At 36.1% G+C, this 22,979-nt stretch overlaps 1 protein-coding gene across 9 annotated transcripts in view; it reads right to left on the bottom strand.

Moving 5' to 3' along the window:
* Positions 1-22,979, bottom strand: part of FOXP2 (forkhead box P2) — a 368,419-nt gene that overhangs the window by 80,183 nt on the left and 265,257 nt on the right. The window contains exon 2 of one of the 9 annotated variants that reach the window (XM_014963969.1): positions 8,356-8,426. The exons of the other annotated variants lie outside the window; for them this stretch is intronic. The gene's annotated coding sequence lies outside the window, so the exon portion shown is untranslated. The remainder of the gene's footprint in view (positions 1-8,355; positions 8,427-22,979) is intronic. 9 annotated transcript variants of the gene reach the window in all.

Below are 22,979 nucleotides of genomic sequence, written 5' to 3'. Positions count from 1 at the left end.
TAAGCATCTTACTGATATGCCTACTTGCCCCGGGCACTTCCTATAGACAACAGAAGACAATATGCAAATCCAGGATTGTGTACATCTGTCTATCTTTTCTACTCCAGACACAGATAAGATTGACTCTGCTTCTAACACAGGCATCTAAAGTTAAATGCTTTAGATTAGGCAAGATGAATCTGGACTTTTTGATAGTTCATTTGAAAGGCCACAGGGGCCCTGGGTGATAGTGACAGGAAAAAGCATCCTGTGTATCTTGTGTTACTCTCAAACAACAGAAGATTCACACCAGGAATTCCACTAATGTGGAGACATCCCAAAAAGAGAAGTTGAAAATAAACTAGGATAAATATAGTTTCACCACATCTGTCAAGAGATCTGAAAGCCATCCATGGCTTCAGCACCTGCAATCCTTTGAGAGTTTCTGCTAGCCTGGTGATTCCCACCGGGTTCGTAGCCGGTCTCTGCTCCCACTCTTAGGGTGCAGCTCAAAGCAGCGGTTTCTTCAATATGCTGCTCCTTTCCCCAAACACACTTCCATCAGCAGTCTTGGGAGACTGCCAACACACAGTATATATTTAAGTACCTTCCATTTACTGAAATGTCACCTCCTTCATTAGACACAGGTGAGTGTCTCTGTCCTTTCACTGTCTTTCTATGTCACCTGCCAATGATGTTTTTTGTTCAAGACTATGGAAAAACTGTATTCGGTTTTCTCAATTTCTGCCTTTAGTGTAAATTAATGCCTAGGGCTAGTATTAAAATAGGAAGTGTTACCTAGAGATGAGACAAATTTACAGTTTTCTTTAGAATTCACAGAGTGCTCTCTTTGGCCATTGCTTAGCCACGCACTGCAATGGACAGTACAGCTGAAATCCTCCCAACTCATCACCTTGCGAGCACATCGCCCACAGTAAGGCAACAGCTTTTCCAAACTACAAATATTATAGACCATAAGCCTGAGTTTATGGCAAAATGCTCTGTCTCTAATGGGAGCCAAATTTCGTGCTGGTAGATCACACGATATTCAGGAATTAACTATTAGAACACACAATTTGGTATAGGCACATACAACGGAATGACTGAAGGAGCAATAAAGATGGATATTAAGTAATACACTTGTTTAGAAATAAGTTCCAAGTACAGATTCTTATTAACACAAAAAATGGAACTAAAAAGACCCAATTTCTGCAAAAGGTTTACTAAAATAGACCTAGGAAACACACATCATTTTAAAAAAGTTTAGAACTTCCACTGCAAAAAGTATTAAAATTACTTTCTTTTATCATTTTAATAACAATGTCTGATTTGTCAAAATAACAGTAAAAACTCTATAAATATCTGTTAAGGGATTATTCCAATAGCATGAAAAACTCTAGTGAAGAAATGACACAGAATATAGAACTGTCATCATGCATTTGCATATAAAAGGCTGTTTAAAACTGACAGGCACATAAACAGAAAATACATGCTATAAAATTAGTCATTTTTAAGCATGGATCTTTAAATAAAGCTGGCAGAGCACCTTCATTTTAGCAAACTCATTCTCAAGAGGAATCACAAAAATGGTGCAGCACCTAGCAACATATTTTCTTCAGTCTTGTATACAGGTAATAGATTGATTATGATGATGTTTGAACATATCTTTACTAACTTACCTTAAAATATTGTTGATATTTCTTAAATAATGTATTTTTTTAGGGGTGTCACTACACATTCATAAAATAAAAGTATTTTTTATCTTTTCAAAATATTACCACAACTGTGATGTATTAGATATTGGAGGCTGCTTGCCAGAAAAAAACATATATAGCACTCCTCATATTCTTTAAGTTCTTACGATGCATCATTTGTAGGGAAATTAAGAGCTTTAATAGGCCTACCAGGAGACAAAAAGAGTTTTGGACTCACAAGTCCTTTCAGTCAGAAATAGAAGCAGCACACCTCAAGCCAAATGGTGTACGAAACACCCTAAGCTGAAATTAATGCAAACCATACTAAATGCATATTGCTAAAAAATAGCAGTTCTGACAAGCATATGTGAAAAAGAAAGACAATATTTTGACACCTCTTAAACTGGAAATGTTGATTCCTTCAAAAAGACACAAATGTGGGGTTTAATGCATTACACTGAAAGGCTGCTATGGCCAGGGCCATGTCCCACATCCCCTTCCCCCAGTGAATGCGGACCTGGAGAGGGGCTGAAACCACAGCTGGGATCTGCATTCAAGTGACTGACTCGTCAGGAGTACCAGTTAAACCAGCAGGCTCCAGAAATTCAGTCTTTGCACTGCTCTGCTCCAGGTCTATGGCAGCACCCTACGCAATGGGCTGGGGAGAGCCAGTGCCCCCTCGGCTCCCTGAGCAGCCTGACAGCTGGCTCTTCTCCCTGCTCCCAGGCTGGCAGGGCAGGAATTCGACCCCCTCGCTCCCTACACCTCAGGGAACAACCACAGCCCTGAGACGCAGAAGGGGGTGAAATTATCTTCTCTGGCAGCTTTGAAAACTACAAACTTTTAAGTCCTTATTTTTTAAATCTGTTGTTCAAAATTTCTTTTCATAAATGTGCCTAGCATTTAACAAAGCAGTACCTTCCAAAGCTCTCCGAGCACTGTTCCACTGAAAATTATAGATTCCTAAGAATTTGTTTTTATTTGGCTTCCTAGACACAAAATCAATTTGTCACAAAACTTTGATTCTATGAAAATTGAGTATTACTTCCATCATAGTGTAAATTCAAAATAAGCACAGAACTTTCTGCAAGATTTGAGCCACTGACTTCTGTTAACAAGTATTTTCTGTAGAAGCTTATATTTGCCTCCCACTTTTGTTTAGTTTTAGAAACTACCTGGAGATTATCTTAATAGAATTCAGATACTTATTCTAAGAGTAATAGATATATCTCCTTTCTCATATGATTTAGGAAAAAAAAAAAAACCCACAAACCTTCACGAAACCTACCTGTAGGCCTAATTGCTGTAACCACTGATTAACAATCTAATTTGAACTCATTTCATGAAAAGAAATAAGCTAAAATAGAAGTATTTCTTGTTAAAAAATCATTATGCAAATGGCAGAACAAAAAGAAGACATCTTGGCAAGTGAGCTACCCCATCCCTCTCTTCAAAAGCAGAATAAACTGTTTTGTTTCTGACAGACATTCATCTAAAATGTTTTTACAAGCTTCAGGCAAGGGAGAATCCACACCACCCCCAGCAGTCTATTCCTCACTTTCTTACTTTGCTTATATTAGTTATTGGACATTTAAAACAATCCTCCATTGCATCAATTAAAGCCAATAATTATTTGTAGACATGTACTTAGAAGTATAAAAATCTGTGTTTTGCAAGGATACAATGAATGATGAAAAAAAAAAATGCTATTTACTGATAAAATGAATGTTTTGTAATAGAAAAGTAAAAAAAAAAAAAGTGCTTTTCACTGCTACTCTCTTATCGAATTCTTGCTACACTAATTAAAACTTCATCAGCCATTCTTATGCTCAGCTTTATCTTAGAAACATGAGAAAATGCACATTTGTACCTAAATACCTGACCCAGCTCTGAAATGGATACTGACCTGAATTCAGCATTGGCTTTGCCCCCAAGTTTAACAGTAACAACAACTGGTCCCCCAGAGCGGACCTAGGGAATGAAGGTCATTGCGAGACCTGGGCTTACCAAAGTCTGGAAGTATTAATTTAATTACTGTATGACCTAGAATATTATCCTTTTGACAAACGACAGTATTACAGTTCACGTATATACAGTGTTTGCAGTACTCCTTCTAAGAAAAGGATCATGTACCACCTTCTACGTTTTACCAGAGCTTCCACAGCTCTTCAGATCTGTAAGAAGATACTGAGACTTGCCTTTAAATTATAACTAGTAACTGAAAATTATTTTCCATCTGGAAGCGCAAGCAAGTTCAAAACTACAGTGTTCCATAAACCAAGACTAAAGCTATAGCTAAGGTTTTCAGCTGCTTCAGCAATGTTTTCCTTTTGCACAAATACACAGAAAAGCAAGTTCGGAAATACAAAATAATGAACAATAATCAACAGCATGAAAAGGAACTTCTTTGATTCACAAGCGATTGCTTAGGAGGACCCTAGATTTTTTTTTTCTTTAAAATCAAATTTTACAATATGGATTTATAAAAATATCAGTGAAGGAAATTTCAAAATGAAAGTTTTGCTTTGAGGCGAACCTGACTTTAACACCGTGCACCTTGCACAGACTTTTTATTTGATATTAAAAAATGCTGTTTTGAAAATTTAGGAGTATTTCAGCTTTCTCAAAATCTTTGTAATTGTAATAAGTCAGCTTTCTCGAAATCCATGTAATAAATTTCAGAGCACTTCTGTACCGAAAATTCATAATTAAAAACATTGTAAATTGAATACTTAATGAATCTCTAACAAAATGTTCAGTGTTGAATCAATTGTATTGCTATTGCTAAAATATTTCACTTTTTCTGCTACATTTTGATTCTTTCCAGTGGAATAGCTCCTATTGCCAACTGTGGCAAACCCTACAGAGGCCAAAAATATCACCATTCCTGTGAAGAAAACTCAGCTTATTTCATTTGAAGAGTTTTCTAAATTATGGACATTCAGACTCAGTTCCAAGTAACAACAAAGGCTAGAAAAAGATTTAAGAAGAAAAAGAGAGGGCTGACCATTCAACTCAATTAAAAAGAGCAGTTAAGGATTATTACTAAATTGTTAATGATGGATATCTTCATTTCTCTATAAACGTTATGAACGCTATACAAATATCAAACAGTGGTAACAAACACAAGGAAATTGGAGCGCAATTTACATAAGGAAGGAGAACACAGACAGGACACCCAGGTAATAGAGAAGGGAACATGCTGTTGGCATCTTGTTTATAGAGTTGCTGAAGAGGTTTAAGCTGACTATTTACCTTTTCTTGGGGAAGAAGCAAAGCTTTGTGGGCTGCCTAAAAGGATACATACATGCATCTATCTGTCTGTCTCTCTGTTTCTAGTCAGCAGCAGCAACGACCCAATCTTTACCAGGAGTTTCTGAATGGCAATTAAAGTGGCTAAAGTCATAATCTTGCTAAGTTTTGCTAAATGTAAGACATCCTGAAGTATATTTTTAAATGAATGAATTTTGAATGAAACCAAAGCACACCTTCCAATTTAAGATGCAAAAGAAAGGAACAATTATAACCTCTTCACTCCTTTGTAGGTGATGGTACGATGCGTGGGTTTTGGAAATGAACCCAGTGGGAGTTCTGGGTGCACAGATCTTTGAAACAACCATCTCCACAACCCCCAACTCACTCCAACCATCTAAACTTCACTGTGCAGGGAACATTGAAAGGAAGGAGATTTCAGGTTGAATAAAATTTAAATTTGCAGTAATATATATTGTGGGGATAGACTTCAGTTCTTTAGTAAGTATTTAACACTCCTCTGCCTCTTATACATTGAGGATGTAAAGGCAATTATGAAGAACCACAAGAATAACATAACTGCAACACCACCAGTGCCTTCGTTACTTCAGCATCTCTACAAAATCCTCAGAGGTAGTTTACACTTTTTACTATGGAGCACAAATGCCTCTTGCACCAGCTAGACTTTTGGAAAATTGATAGCGTGACATAAAAAAAGAAACTGAAATTCCTAGAAGTTTGTATCACATGTAAAGTACGTAATGTTGCATCTATTTGGCTAAATGGATTAGCAGGCTGGATTTGTGAGCATCTGGCTTTTGAGTATCTTAAATCACTTTATAGCAAGCTTTTCACATTGTACAACTTCTGAGTGTACACCTTCTATACCAACACACCTTCTACACCACCACACCTTCTATAACATATTTTCACAAATTCCCTTCTACTGTTTTTCAAAGACCTTGTATAACATACTGAAGTGTTAAATAATGAGTTATATATAAGCTCCAACATTGCACTTAGATTTATATATGCATTTATATATACATATTTTACATATTATTTATAGACACATCAAATGTTAAACATGCTATATATTTTAGTTTAAAAAAAAATTGACATATATAAACACAACCTTTTAATTTTTGTCTGTCTCCCCTGTTCAAAGATAACTGGAAGAGCTATATAAATAATAAAAACAGGAAATAAACCACACTTAACCACCCATTATCAAGGGAATATTGTTTTAACAAGATGTATGGAATCACATTATCATTCTATTAATTCAATAATCTTGATGTTGTTACAAGACCAAGACAGTTATCAAAGCAGGGGATCATTCTTGTACGGAAGGATCACATCACTTAATGGGACAGAGATGTCACATAAACTACAGTGTCAAAAAGATACCAAAACACAGAATTGAGCTTATAGTGGCAATGTAGTTATGTTGGCATACATGGCTCCATTGAAATAACTGGTATTTGATAAGCACATAGATACAGCTAGTTTTGAAATTACATTGCTGCTTTCATGAAATCCTTCATAATTTGATCTTTTATTTTATACTTACACACAGTCAAAATCTATACATACTTCCTACCAACAGCGATTTCAAAAGTCTTTCATTAACTCAGCCTTGCAATGACAAATGTAGGAACACCTTCTCTTTTTTCTGAAATTAAATGAATATTTATGGTAATTATTATAAAATGACTTTACCCTTGAGGACATTGGTTCTCAGTGCTTGCATGGGTTTTCAACTACACCTGTTTCCTCAAAGAACTTTTTGGGAATTATTCTTCATGATTCAGTACATTCCTGCTTAGTAACTGGTAATCAAGCTAACATTTCTTACACTACTTTTTTTCTTAATTCATATATTTTTAGTAAAAAAGAAGAGACCCTGGGCATGCAAATTCTTTTACTACTTGATTTCTGTGTGTAGCTGATAACAATGCCCACTCTCCCACCTACATGGCATCCTGAAGTTTGAGACACACAGAAGTTCAAGATAACCACAAACGAGTTTCAAGACATATTCTTCTACTCTCACAACTTCTAGACCCTGCTGTATATGGCTTGTTCTCACATTCATTAAGGAGATATTAATATAATGATAAAGTTGCAAGAAGTCCTGAATTCTGATGACTTTTTAAGCTGGCTATAGGTCTGCAGATAAAACACCAAGACTGCCCCTTATCTATCTTTGAATGCCATATTTGTAAGACGGATGGTAGTTTGACTTTTGCTAGTTTTAGCCTCACGTAAAGTGTATGTGCTGCCTTTCATTTCATATACTTCATGACAGAAACATCCTATGAAAGTACATGAAGACAACAGGCTGGATTTGAACAACCATGCGTTTAGCTAGCTGAGAGCATAAAAAAGGTACTATTGCAGCTACAGTGCTGCAGTGCAACTATAGCCTATACATCTAAATAAAAACATGGCATTTTAGGTATGTCTGTGTGTTACATACATGTTTATGTATATGAACAAATAGAAGATGGAAGGGTGTCATGGTGATTTAACAGATCAAGGATGCCACACTGTTAATAAATGGTGAATTCAGACAAAGGCCAATTAAGGACTAAATGCCAAACAAGACCTATGTCCAGGTATCTTTTGTACATTACTACTAAATGCCAGCTTCTGAAGGCTATCAGCGTACAGGACAGGATTTTCTGCAAGGAAAAGTGTATTTCTATTTTCTTCTGCTTGTGTTAGGATCATATACTAGTCACCATTACAACAAAGTGACAACTGTTGAAAAAGCAGTGACTTTAACAGCATCTGCTATATTTGATATTCCTCAGGAACCAATAGTGGGCAGATGCCCTTCATTCTTTCTCTCATACTTGTGAAAGTTGTGACATGGGCAGTACCGATAATGTGTATACTTTTCCAGCTCCAGCTCCAGCCTCAGATTTATACAACAGTTAGTAAATGCACTGCTAAGTTTGGAAATGAATTACCACAATCTGACCTGAAGCAGAAATGAAACGGTAAAGCTGACTGAAGTAAGCAAGATTTTTCTTAGAAAAGTGTTTTCTGAATTCTCCTAGATTTCATCCTTGGTGTTAGCTAAAATAAGGTTATATGGTCAAAGTCTTTTTGTTCTATTACTCTCTTTGCAGATTAATCATGGTTGATAATGAAAACTACCATCAAGCTAGCTACAGGTAAAATAAAGTTCTCACAGCCATCATACTGGCATTTCAAAAGCACAAGATGAATCCAGTACCGTGACATTTAAAAGGCAAGAAGTCCCACTTAGCTGCTTTACTGCTACTTTGTGTCCATCATGCTACTTGGCACACGACAAATGTGTTGTCAGGAATACTTTCCACAGCCTGAGCAAAAAACAAAACTCCAAAAGTGAATGGGAGGGACAGAAACTATAGAAATGAGGAAAAATTTCACTTACATTTATCCAAGATGGCTGTCGCTATTACTGTTGAAACTCTGCTATGGGCTGAGGTCACAAGACCCTGTAAGCTAAAATAGAGAAGCTTCAGCTGAGGGTAACTGAAGCTGCAGCACATTAAAATACATTTTAAGGTTATCGGTATTGATTGGAGTTTTAATTTCTTGATCTATTTTCCCCAACGCATGAAAAGTGACCTCTACTTTTTGGTCATTTTTCAAGCCTGGAGGGAAGAGTTTTTCAGTATTATTCCTCTACCTCATTATAAGTGTGTATGTATGCTATATACAGTACATGATATGATAAGATGATGGTTTTATTGGCATGAGTTTGGTGTTGCCACATTATTCACAAATAGTGAAACCGTATGTGATTTATGCAGATGCTCCCAAACAAAACTAGAATAAAACCTTTGTACAACATCACATCATCATGTATGTAGGAAATGTGAATGCATCAACAATCTTTTTTTTTTCTTCTTTCTATAAAGTTAATTGTTTAATTATATACCTCTGAGGGAGTCTGATAACTTTTATATCTTAGAAATGCCAAAATAACTTTAAAATTATTTTGATGCATATGAGTACTGTAGCTTGAAATTCTATTGCATCTTAACCTCCCGGGGATTAAATCAAGTGTGTGTTCTACTAGGCAGTTGGAACCTTCTCTTAACCTGTGATATAAAGACTTTACTGTTGGCTTCAGTAAGTGGGAAGATACTGAATTTGCTGCCAACTTTGGATCAAACATTCCCTTTTCTGGCCCACAAGTCACTGTGCTTTTGGGAAAAGAACTGACATGCAAAAGGAAAAAAGGAGAAAAGAGAAAATAATACCTTGGAAATTATTGTTAGAGTTAACAGCGGAGGTTTGTAATGACTGAAGGAAAGAGACCAGTAAACTTCAGCTTAGAAAAGTTCATGACAAACAATCCTGCAGTTTATTACCTGAACTAAGATTACATATGATATCTGATTATGTAAACATACACTTGTGTATATACATGTATAAACAGACATGTATAAACAACGTCCAAAAGCAAATATCTAGAAAGTGTCTTATAGGCATTTCTATATCTGAAATGAAGAAAAGCAATTTCAAGAAAAGAAAGAATGCAATAAATCTGAACTACAGAAATGCTGAAGCAGACAAGTAACAATACAAGTACATATATCTTATGCGTTTCATATAAATGAAAAAATGACAGCCGACATGGCTTCACCAAAGGCAAATCATGCCTGACAAATTTGGTGGCCTATTACGATATCGCCACAGCCTTGGTAGACAAGGGCAGAGGAACAGACATCATCTCCCTGGACTTATGCAAAGCATTCAACACTATCCCGCATGACATCCTGGTCTCAAAATTGGAAAGTCATGGATTTGACAGATGGACCACTCGATGGATAAGGAGCTGGCTGGATGGCCACACTCAAAGGGTTGTGGTCAATGGCTCAACGTCCAAGTGGCGGCCAGTGACAAGTGGTGTTCCTCAGGGGTCAGTACTGGGACCAGTGCTGTTTAACATCTTTGTTGGAGACATGGACAGTGGGATAGAGTGCACCCTCAGCAGGTTTGCTGATGACACCAAGCTCTGTGGCGTGGTCGACACACTGGAGGGAAGGGATGCCATCCAGAGGGACCTGGACAGGCTTGAGAGGTGGGCTCGTGCAAATAGCATGAAGTTTAACCAAACCAAGTGCAGGGTCCTGCACCTGAGACATGGCAGCCCCAGGCACAAATACAGGTTGGGTGGAGAATGGCTGGAAAGCAGACCTGAGGAGAAGGACTTGGGGGTGTTGGTGGATGAGAAGCTCAATGTGCACTGGCAGCCCAGAGAGCCAACCGCATCCTGGGCTGCATCAAGAGAAGAGTACTTTCTTAGCAAATTTTGAAAAAAAGTTCTTGTCACATCATATGGATGTTTACTTCATTTCCTGTGCAATCATAGCGTGATTTATAATAGGTAAGAATAATAGATGAGAACTAAAAACTACCAGGATACTGTATCATTTGGTTGTATTCAAAGAAGTTGTGTGTAAAATTTAAACTAAGCCATCCAGATAAACTTAGATGCTATAGACATTTGTATAAAATTAAATCTAGCAATCATCAGAATCCTACCTAAGAAAGCAGCCAAAAACATAACTTGAAAGATAAATAACAAGATAACACAATTCTAACAAAAATGACCACTGGGGAAAATGAGAGGTAAAATTTTCGTGAAAAAAAAAAAAAGAAAAGATACTGCTTCATTAATAGAAGAAAAGAAGCAAAAGTTCAAATTGTGAGACAAAGAATGGGAGAAGTGGTGGCTAAAACTATTTGTGACGGAATACTAAATAATTCACCTTTACCAAATCCGTTTTGGTACTTAGAGGACAACTAGTCTGCAGTTTCATGAACTAGTCTGAAGTTTCATGACTGCTTGTAAGCCCATGTAGAAGGAATACTTCCTCATCTCAATGCCACATCATCAGAACACCATGCCCGACTGAATTAGTAGTGATCTAATGAGAAACACTAACAAAAAAATAGCAAACTGAAATGCAATTAATTATTCTCTCCATGAGCAGAGAGACTTCCATAACAGAATTTATGCAATCTAAACAAAGTGTGTTTGACTATGTGGAATGTAGTCTAATACGCTCAGTGTGTAAAGAGGTAAAGCTCTATCGACAATAAGCCTGCCTCGTTTCATAAGCAGTAATTTATTTAGAACAAAAAAAAAGAAAGAAAAGAAAAATAGAAGTCGGAATGGGGGGAAATCGCTTTACCAAATGCAAAAAGCCTACGCTGACGACATCTGTGTATGAACTCGTCATCTGAGGTCATCTGTATAGTCAAAGGAGAAAAATAGGCATTTCTGTGGCACAATTCATTAAATCCTAATTAGATGTCTAAATCAGATAGGATAAACTGTCTCTAAATCAGATAGGATAAATCAGATAGGATAAACTAAATCAGATAGGTCTAAATCAGATAGGATAAACTGTGCTGACAATGTGTTGACTAAAAGTGCCTTGACTATGAATGATGACAAAAGTCTCTTGAGCCTGGACTATTAAGGTGAAAAGCAGAGACAAGGTGTAACCATCTATTGACTGGTGAAATAAAGCCCCCTTCCAAGAGACCAATTAAATTATCTAACATTGACTTCCCCTTAGTATGCACCTGAAGTAGTAATTTGTATTTATGTTAAATAGATGTAAAACCAGACTACTCTGTTTTGAGTTCACACATTCCAGACTGCATCAAATAGATGCCATGCCCTAAAACTTATTCCAGGTACACAGCAAAAGTAAAACCTCCACCCACTTCGGTTTTCATTAAGGTATAGGAAGGTAACAAGAATACTGCTGAAATCCTCAATCATGTCATTCCATCACCAGATGTATGCATATCCCTATAATACTCTATATTTTACCTAAACCAACCAACCAACTACCCTCAAATCCCCTTCTTTCCCTTTGTTTTGAAGAAAAACTCTTGTTGTGGAATAAAATGAATGAAAATGTTGTGATCTACACATGTGCACACACACACAGAGAAACCAGCCAGGGAAACTTAGGTACTAACATTCATATGAAAAAAAAAAAAATGTTGAAAAAATCAGCATGATGCTTCAGGAAGTCAGATGCTCAATAAGTTGACTCTGATGGCAGAAGTAGCCAAAACTAAAAATAATCAATAGTAAAACCAGGTTTTTACTGTGTAGTATCTCCGTATAAACTTTTCCAATATTCTATACCCTTCGGCTTTACAGAGCTCATAAGATTAGATGTGACAGTAGCAGAGGCCTCTTTAGAGATACATATGACAAACTTAGGCAGCCAGCAAAGGAGCAATCACCATTTTGATAATCAGTTGCAGAAATGAATTGAATTTCCAGAAATTATTTGAATGAAAATTAGCTCACAGCATGATGGGGGTTGGTAGTTTTGGTTTGAATGAATCAGGTGGATAAAAATAAAATAATAGAAAAAGATAAACCTTATTATTTTGTAAATATTTACAGATTAATTCAAATTTATCAACTACAAAAATTAATCAGAAAGCAGATTGACAGCACCTCATACAACTCGGTGATCACCATAAATCCAGACAATGTATCAGATTTCATCAGAATAGAGGTCATGTTTTAAATGAAGGTAGAATTTGTTATGCATTATTCATCCATCTGAAAATATTACAAGGTGGGACAACTTTTTTATAGTTTATTACCATAGCATATTACAAAATGCATTTGTAAAATAAATGTTTAACCGATGAGTCTATGACAAGTCGTTACAATGCATATTATAAGATGCAAATATTGTTAAAATACGTGTGCATGTTTAATGCATGAATTACAGTCATCAGGCATGGTATAAATTGTCATAAAATTTAACAAATGATAATAAGATATTTATAAATGGCATCTAAACATAAAGTGTGCACAGAGAAGTAAATGGTACTAAAATTAATCCTCCTACGAAGGCTCTTTTTTCCCTTGTCTTTTTACTCAGAACTAACCAAGTTAGGTGGTTTTTTTTTGTTTGGATCCTACTAAGAGATAAACTCTTCTTGCTAAGCATCCAAGCCAGCCCAAAACCTCAGTCCTCAGAAGATTTCCAGAATAAGATCACAGACAGTTCTCCATCAGGCAGGTAGCACTGTTTAGCTTTAATGCCACCTTCAAGTGTTTTCTAATGGAGACTTAAAATGTGCTGAATAAATCTGAGTTAATAATTTTACAAGTAATTAAATTTTCTGAGGAGGTAAACTGCTGAAACTCTGTGTTATAAAGCTTTGTCCACTCATCAGAATAAAAAAAACCCTCAAACTTCAACAAAGTAGGGAAGAAACAGCCTTACCTTTCTAATTTTGATTAGTGATACTCAGTTTACAGACACTGATCTTTGAAATCATTCTGATCATTGATCAGAAAAAAAAAATAAAATTGGCATATGTGTAGAATACAAACAAAGAGCTGTCACCCGGATACTTCCCAGCTGATTAAAGGAAAAAAAAATCATCTGCTTGAAAGAGAAATTTATATATGTTCCATCCATGAGAGTTGGACTAAATGGTAGACAAGATCCTGAAAATAAAGAAGCATCCTCACTTCAAAATAATCTTACAATTGTCTAGAGAACAGACTGAGTAAGAGAGAGAGAAGACAACTACAGGGAGATACCACAGTCACGTCTTGCAAGCTTTTGTGCAGAGATTTGCTGGTACGTGAAATCACTCATAATTACGATACAGAACTTTAATGATTTCACTGTAACTAAATAATGTTATAAATCTAGTTTAAATCTGCCAGGTTTCAGCTGCTGCAGAAGTTGATCTCCAGCTTCTGAAGCACAGTCAAAGAGCATTAGCTGGATCTGAGAAGTCTGATCCTGTGATAGGAATGTCGACATTGTTCTCTCTTAATTTTCTCTGAAGTTTAACAAGATTGAATGCCTGGAAACAGGACCTAAATACATTCAAGAAAGAAACAAAGTACTAATTCTGACAGAACAGGCATGGAAAAAAACCCCAAAGTTCACATGTTTTAACAAATAAACTTACAAATACATAGATGAGAAATCTATTTCAAGCTTTTGAACACAAGGGGGGTTTGAGCCTCACATTTCTGGGAGAACGTGAAATGGAAGGACCTCAAGTTTTTATTCTGTCTTACCATGTCATCCTGCCCACCATTTGCAATGCACCTGCAGTAGACACGCACAAACACAGGATGTTAGGGTCTGACTCAGTATCCCCTACTCTGGACATAGACCAATGAACATAACCAATGTACTTAGAAGCCTGAATTTTGAGCTGATATTACACATGAAGACAGGCAATATCTCAGTTGGAGGACTTGGTGCACGCATTACTAGCTGCACCTTTATACAGCTTTCTCCAGACCTATTTTACAAGGAAGCACAAGGTGACCACACAAGTCTGTGGAACATGCTTAAGAAACACTCTTCCCTTCTCATCTGTGCAACCACAAAACATCTTCATCTGTAGTTTATATATTTCCACACTGAAAGCTTTAGTGAAAGCACTAAAATAAAGTCCCTGACGCAGACGTTGTCACAGCAGTCTTGTGATCCCACTGAGAAAACACCACATTCAGCCACGAAGGGCTCCTGCTATCTGCATGTCAGCGCTGAAGTAAACAGTGCATTAAGTGCCTCTGAACTTTCCCACCCAGGAAGGTATTCAGAGAATTTGTGGCTAATCGCTTTTTTTCCTTTAAAGCCTTCACATGCAAGGTCCTCCACAAATTATTTGTTTCTTCAGCTATTCCAAACACAAAGGAACATTGCAAGCTGGCAAAGCACAAGAGGCTTTGAAGTCAACCCGAAGCCTTTCCTTCTTGTATGTGTATCTTGTTGCCTAAAGATGTGACCATTCGGGTAAAATGATTAAGCAATCAGTTCTTGGGTAAGAGCGACTGTCTCAAAGTTAAATTGAAGGTCAAGAGGATACTGCTTGAAAGTGTGAAAAATGCTGTGCAGGACACTCCCTCATCCTTCCAGCAATGGCATCGCTTCCAGCTTTCTTGTGACACTGCTGTTTTACCTTATTTGTAAATGTCAGCTAGTTTCCAATCAATCCACCAGATGTAAAAAACCCCAAAACACAACAAATAACAAAAACAGAACACAAAACAAAATTATCAAAATGTCCTAGAGTTAAATGAGGTTGGTAAACGATGATGAAAAAATTAATATAATAAATAAAATTAGCAATAAGTAGTTTCTCTTTTTTGTATGTTGGGTTTTTTGCTTCCAAGGGTTACATGACAAATACTTAAACAACCAACCTATATTCCAGCCACTGTTTAATAAAAGAAGTGGTCTTACCAGCATCTACAGCTGTTGCACAATTATAAATGCAGGAAATCATTAATGAGAAACATATAGTTATTTTCTACATACATTTCCATAGCTGACGTTGCATCCTTCCTTGTTGAGCAGATATATATCTCTGTGGCAGAATAATTCAAAAGAAACAAGGGAGCCAGCAGCCTGCTGCTTCATAGAGAAATTTTGTCAATTGGACAAATTGAAGAATATTTTCAGTCCTAAAGGACTATATATTATCTGGAATCATTCTCATATGTGTAACTACTCAACTTAAAAGCCTTTAAAACCAGCTGCAATCTGACAATAAGAGTATGTCTTCTTTCAAAAACTAAAACCTTGGTTTTGCTTTCTCACTTTATTGTCTTCTTTGTAATTAATTATTCACTTAAAAAATTGGCTTTTTTTCCTGATACTTGGTGGTTTATGCCAGACACACACATTAGGAAAAGGCCCACTACTCTAAACACAAATTGTCACGTGTAGTTTCATGGTTTTGTACTACAGTACAGAAGGTGACAAAAGTCCAACTGAAAATGTACACCATCCACTACAAAGAAAGAACCCACAGTGCGCTCAGCTTGTGGTTTGGTATATTCAGGTTCACAGAATGACACTGGCACTCTTTGCACGCACACTTAAGAAAGAAACTTCTTTGAGTAACTAAAACAGGACTTTTCTTGAATTGTAAGTAATAAGTGAAATGGAAATCATAAATACTATTATTTGGGGAATAACCGGTGTTTTGTATTGAATCTCCAGACAGAAATCCTGCTCTTGTGTGTTTGCACACATCTGTATTTGCATCTTCTGCTAAATTGGTAGTTTGTGAGTTTCTCACCCATAGATTTCCCAACAAACTCTAATGTATGACTAGTTACAACTTCTTCTAGCACAAAGATCTACAGAAGGGCAAAGATATGTCCTTTTAAGTGTATCCTTGAGGACAAGAGTTGAGTGTTTAGATGATTTAAGAGATTAATGTAGCTAAATACATTTTCAAGTGTCTCATTTAAAAAGTATGAAAAAAATAAAATGCAAGGCAGTCCAAGGAAAGGAGATGGTTAGAGAAATATCAGTAAGACTTCATCTCAAGGTCTTATGAAAAAGACAATACTGCACTGAAAAAGAAGGGTCATTGATGGCAATCAGAAGGCAATGCTGTGTCTCTTTTAAAGAATAGGACAGTGCCAAGGGATTTGGAGATTGGAGTTTTAATCTTTATACTCCATGTCTCTCCTGATTGGACCATTACAGGCTTGCTATGGTCTGTATCAAACAAATCTTGGCATTCATCTTTCAGGGTCCTGACCTAGCCTCTCTGCAATTAGTCTGATGAGATTTACACATTCTTTAGATAGGAACAGAAGATGTTCTGTGGAGTAGAAATCCAGTTTACGCATGAACACAGGCCACTGTGGTCCCAATGAGACTGGATACAGAGGAAAAAAAAGAAAGAAAACAGACACAAGGAAACAGTATTTGGAGTGTCTGTGATATAACTGTACTGTTAAACAGGATAAACAATAAATATTCTTCACAGGCATATAGTTCAAGCCTAGAGAGTCAGTAGTGGAAGGAGTATGACTGAAAGTCTCATGCTTTCCTATGTTGTACAATCCAGGTTAAAGCTTTCTCATTTAGACAACTGAATGAGGACCACCTTTTTGGCAGGAACTGTGCAAAGACACCAAAGTATTTGCTACAAAAAGAAGAAACTGAGGTCATTAAAAGTAAGAGTTTTCAATGCAGTAATACAGAGACTGCAACTAATATAGTGCTCCCAGAATACAAATAATGAAGAGGCCATTGTATATTTTGTTCCTAATGAAGTTTAGAATCATAAAAGTATGTAACAGGAAAGGACTGAGAGATCAAATATAAAGCAGAACAAAGCACTATACAAGTAAGTTAAATATGAAAAGCCTCCACAGACAATTTACAAGAATGTGCATATATATACAAATATTAAAAAGATAATTCACTTATCTGTACAAAGACAGTTCTAGTGTAGTTTAGGTAACTGACTTGGGTAAATAATCTGATACCATGGTCTTTAGGAATGACAGCTCCATCAGTTTTTGAAATGACAAGTTTTTTCTATCTGCTCAAGATTTAGAGAGTAAAGAAATTTCACAGCCATTAAACAATCTTTTTTTTTTTCTCAACTAAAAAATTATTAGTATTATTAATTTTAGAATTTCTGCTAACACTTTTTAGAGACAACCTAAATTACATTTGTAATTAGAATATATTTTATATAGAAAAACAATTACTCTCGTTTTGAAATAATAGCTTGCTGATAAAAACTATTACATACAGCAGACTTACACAGAAATACGTATGAATGGGGATGAAACTACACTCCCCTGTGGCTTTCAAAGTACAGCTTTGCTAGGAGTTACACACAGACACAATGTATGGTCTGAAATAGCTGGACTGCGTAACAGAAGTATCTGTGGTGAGAGGGAAAAAAGAAACGATCCTTCTTCAGGCTACCGAATCGCATTTTTACATTGAAATGAAACAACCCAAATTCACCGTAAAATCGTGAGATCATACTTCAAAATAAAAATGGTGTTACAATATTTTTGTCAGCACACATCTTAATTTTCATAAATCTTGGGTTGTTTCCTTGTTTCAATTTTACTGTAGACTGAGGAAAGATGTGCCTGTTATAAGAAGATACAACTCCCACCCTATGATTATATTTAATTTTTTACATAAGTGCAAACAGTTACATTATCAGTGTAAGCAATTAAATTACTCCTTTAATGTGTATCATATAAATCAGTACTGTCTTTCTTCTACCACCATTCACTTGCTTACCATTCTACATTCTTCTGGAGTGCCACGAAGTCATCTCTAATCTTGATAAGGCTAAATATGTTTTTTGGTCATCTTTACATTTTGACACATACGATATACTTCAGTCCATTTTCTAGCTCATTAATAAATATGTTAAACAATGCTGTTTAATGTGCAGGTCAGTGGTAGACAGAAATGTTAACCTTTTGCCATGCTGAAAATTGACAATTTACTCCTACTCTGTCTTCTGTCTCTTAACTTGTTTCTAACTTACGATGGAACTTTAACTTTCACCCAGAACTATTCAGTTTTCTTAATAATCGCTTGCAAAGGAGTGTCTCAAAGGCTTTTTCAATGTCCTTTTGAATCATATCTCTTGGCCTTACTTTAAAAACATATTTATTTTTGAGACATTTACAAATATTGCTTGTAGATTGAAAATAGTGGAGTCTTCTTAGTAGATGCAGTAGAGATGTGTGTGCTCTGCAATTTCAGTAAACTTTGAGGCCACAGAAGAAGAGCACGATTTGTCCCCCAGAAAGGTCAGACCACCAAAAACTTCCAGCTGAATCAGTAATGCAGAAAAATTAATTATAAGGCCATATTTTATCCTGTTAGAATGAAGCACTTCAGTGCACATGGTAAATCACACGGGCGATGAAAGACTCAGAAGCAGCAGCAGCCACAGTAGCAGGGGAATTACTGCAACTGTACGAAGGCTCCCGCGTTGCTGACCAGGACCATAGCGTAGGCATCGCACAGACACAGAGTGAAATGATTGTCCTATGTAAGACAAGAGATGACAGTGACAGACTGATAGGAAATACCTGTCATGATAGCAGGCAATATCTGTGCCTAAGCTCTCTATACATAAACTGGAGAAGTCTGAATGACTGACTTGGAGGAGGATAATGAGGTACCTCACAATCATTACAGACAGCACAGGAGAAAGTACAATAGGGCTTATCTGAAAATCTAAAAGTAGGAAATTAATGGCTCTTTTTTTTCTCTACTTTATGAGGAATAATGGGTATCATGAAGTCAGTCTATGAAGGATTATAAAACTGAAAACAAACTGCCTGTATTTGATGCTTTGAAAGGGAACTGGGGAAAGACACAGAGAAAGATGTTAGGAAAATAATCCGTGCAGAACAGTGGCAGCAATAAGACAAGATGATATTTGTCATGTGCTGAAAAGAGGCCGGTTGTAGTAACTGAAATGTGGAGAACCTGCATGAGAGTTTCAGCGCAGCGCACAGCTTAAAAAGGTGTACCTTAGTATGGATGGGAGGAATAGGAAAGATATCCAAATTCAAGATGTTTTTTATGCTCCAAACTTAACCAACACGCCGATACAGTTGACTGTGATGCAGTAAGGGGGTGAGAGAGGAAAGGCTATTCCTGTTGATGTTTGAACTGATATCTAAGCACCCACAGGTTGGTATTGGGAGGATGGGATGAATTTTATTTGTTTGGGGTTTGGGTGTTTTTTTTAATAGAGCAAATTGTATCTGAAGTACCAATCACAAACATGATGATTAGGCTTCTCATTTAGATTAACTGCTATAAAGATTCTCTGAAGAAAATAGCAAAGAATCCATTAGAAGGATAGAAAGAAAACCAGGAAAGTGTAGGATGGAACTGGGAGAAGAGAAGCTCCCTAGACTTATTGAGAGCAGCTTACCTACTGAGGTCACAAACTGGCTAAGGGGATGAAGAAGTGAATTGCTGAGCAAAAGAAGTCAATGAAAGCAAGCAGCAGATTCAAGTATGAACTTCTTACCGAGTTTGCCAGCTTCTATTATAAAAACAATTTTATTTTTTCATTTTTTAAAATTTTTTTCATATCCCTTTTCATGGCAGAACTCATTTAAAGCTTTTGAAAACAAAGAAATTCCAACAGGGTACAGTTTACAAAATCTGTTGATATTAGTGGTACTGTCAGCTCAGCCCAAGAGCTGACTGATAAAAAGCAAGAGAACTTGCTGTATCAAAGAGCCTGTCCTTGGACACTTGCTATGAAAAGTCACCTTCAGTTACAATTTATGTACAGATTATGTATGAAAGAAGACAGAGTTTTGTTCTTGCCAATTGCTCATTATGAAATCTTAGTTTCTCAGCAGACAATAGAAGTAAGTTGCCAGTGATCCTTGAAGCTCAAGTTGCCTTTTGCAATTATAGAAGAGAATTCTTTTACCAACACTGTCTACAAGAAATACCATTTAAATATCCCCAAAACAGTTACTGATGTATGGCATTTGGATTATAGAGCTGGCAAGGCATTTGATGCAACCTAACAACCCTCACTTTTGTGTAAACATGCATTTAAATACCTATCAAACAGACTATTAGTGTTCTGCTTAGTGGTTGAGAAATACAGAAAGTGTTAAGATCCAGAGACTGTTACGATCAAGAACCTAATTCCTTTGGAGAGTTCATTATTTTGGAGAGTCTAGGGTAATGTGTATCTGTTGTTTTGCCAATGACATCTGATGACTTTTAAAGTACATACAATGGCTCTGGACATCACCTACTTTTTTTGTTTGGTATTTCCTAGCACTACACCAAAGCTATTCTACTGCAGCTAAAATGAAATGTGGAAACATAATAAGCAGAAACCCTGCCATATTTTGTTAGATTTCTGGCACTGTATATTTATTTGTGGCTGCCATATTATTCTCAGAAATATTAAAAATTGGCTAATAATGGTGGAAATGGGTCCCAAGGAACAAAGATGACCAACTGGTAATTCAAGACTCAATCGAGTCCCTGGTAAAGCTGATGAGAGTCTGAAGCATAAAGGAAAAAGTAATATAAGTTGTGCTATAATATAGTGCTAATTTCAGGGTAAATTAGAAATAAAAACTCAAATGGCCCTAAAGCATTCCAAGAATGAGCAAATACCCAGTGACAAAAAAAGAAGGATCAATACTAAACCCTTACTTCTGTGCTTTCTGTCTAAACTTAAAAAACAATGTAATTTTCAGGAATTAAGAAAGGTGCTGAAAATGTTGATGAATGTGTGATTCATAAAATAACTAGGAAAAATACTGAATTCTATACAGTTTAGTACACTTTTTTTTTCTGATTAATACTGCTCATTTAATCTTACAACTTTAGCATTATGTTTTGAACTTAAATGAAAAGACTCTGGATTAGTACAAAGGTGCATAATTTATCAAAAACAAGCTACAGATTTAGGTCATTCAAGGATGTTGTTAGACATTATTGTAACAATCACCACTTATTTTGAAATGAAACTATTTTAATGCTTTAGCTGGCATGTTAAACCAGCTATTAGAAAATAACTTATGTTTACAGCCTAATGTCACCTAAATATAGTGGCTTTCTTAACTCTATGGGGAACATCTTCAAAACAACAAATGGAGATACAGCAATAAAACTCCCATCAAAGTCCAGCAGAGGCATGTGGTTCAACACATTCTCCTATCAGCCTGTTCAACAATATGCTTTTAAATAAACACAAACCTGAATATTAACTGAGCAAAGGGTACACATTATTATGTTTAATCAGGTTAAACTACATATAAGCAACTGATTAATCTTATATTGAAACAAAGTGTTGCTCGAGTGTGAGCTGATAAACTTAAGGAGCTGTTAATACACTGGCAAAACTGCCTATGATAGAGCTATCATAGCATCTTCTACTATGATAGTTAGCTTGTGTGTGCCTATGTGTACGTGTATATATGTTATTCTGTAGTTTTAGTTTAAAATTAAGTGCCTAATTATATGCTGCAAAATCAAAGATTGTTTCTTAAGAGTATAACAATTGTGGCTATGGATTCCTATTTATAGTTGATACAGTTAGGTGAAGAAAAAAGGTTAATTTATATAAGAATAGGCAGCAGGTAGTCTACAGGTATCTCCTAGATAGTCTACAGATATCTCCTATATCAATAACATATCAAATGCTCCTCCTTAATCAACTTCATTCATTAATTTCCACAGAGATTAAAAGGAAAAAAAACACCAACTAATGGACCAGATATTCAGCCACATACTGCAATTTGGAATGAAGAAAAAGAATTAATAAATAAGTAGTAAACCTAGTCATGATTTAGCAAAAGATATTTTTAGCTAAAGTTCTAATAATCAAAGTGATATAGCTGTATACAAAAGACCAAAACAGTAAAGATTTTTTCCTATTGGATACAGCCATAATCTTCAAATGTTATATAAACTGATGAAACTCACAGCTTGCTTGATATAAATTATGTTGCTCACAATAAAGTGCACTTTGAGAGAAAAAAAATCACTTTGCCATCAAATGACAATCAATTTTATTTGCAGCAGGAAGGAGAATGCCTCTGGAAAAGCACTTCATTGAATTTTTGATAGTTGCAGTCTGTGCTGGAGCTGGCTGTTCAGGGCAACTATTTTCAAATACTTCACTTACAAAATAAAATTCTGAAAAAATCTTACACACAGTGTGATATTCTATCTGCAGTTTCATAACTGGGATATACCGTAAGCTAATTCAGATGCAACATTTGAAATAACAGACTAGGTCTTCCCTGTGTTTAAAAAGACAGAATTAGAGAAAACCTGTGCTGATTTTGTCCAGTGAAAGGTTTTCTTGAGGGTCTTCTGCAAAATATTACCTAAGCTTACAGGACAAGAATGCACATATTACAAGTTGCTGAAAGGCGTCTCTCTTCATGTCATATTGCAACTCACTTTAGTTGCAGACTTCAAAGAAGCCACCCTCCTCTCTACAGAATTCAAAAACTGTTTTGTAGGGAAAAAGGGCAGAAGGGACTGCATATGAAGAATGTATTCTAGACCTCAGGAACCTCAATTGCTTTGTAATTTTTAAAACCTACACTTTAAATATATGAAATGGCATTTCCTGAACTACTGCACATTTCTGCTTTGTTAAGACACACACTGAAGGAAGATAGTGTATAATTTTAATGCATTTTCTGCACTGCACAGTGAGAATTTT

The sequence above is a fragment of the Calidris pugnax genome, unplaced genomic scaffold (assembly GCF_001431845.1).
Source record: "Calidris pugnax isolate Ruff unplaced genomic scaffold, ASM143184v1 scaffold44, whole genome shotgun sequence".
NCBI classification, from domain to species: Eukaryota; Metazoa; Chordata; class Aves; order Charadriiformes; family Scolopacidae; genus Calidris; species Calidris pugnax.
The sequence above is the reverse complement of the archived record's forward strand: the minus strand, read 5'-3'. Positions and strand labels throughout refer to the sequence as shown.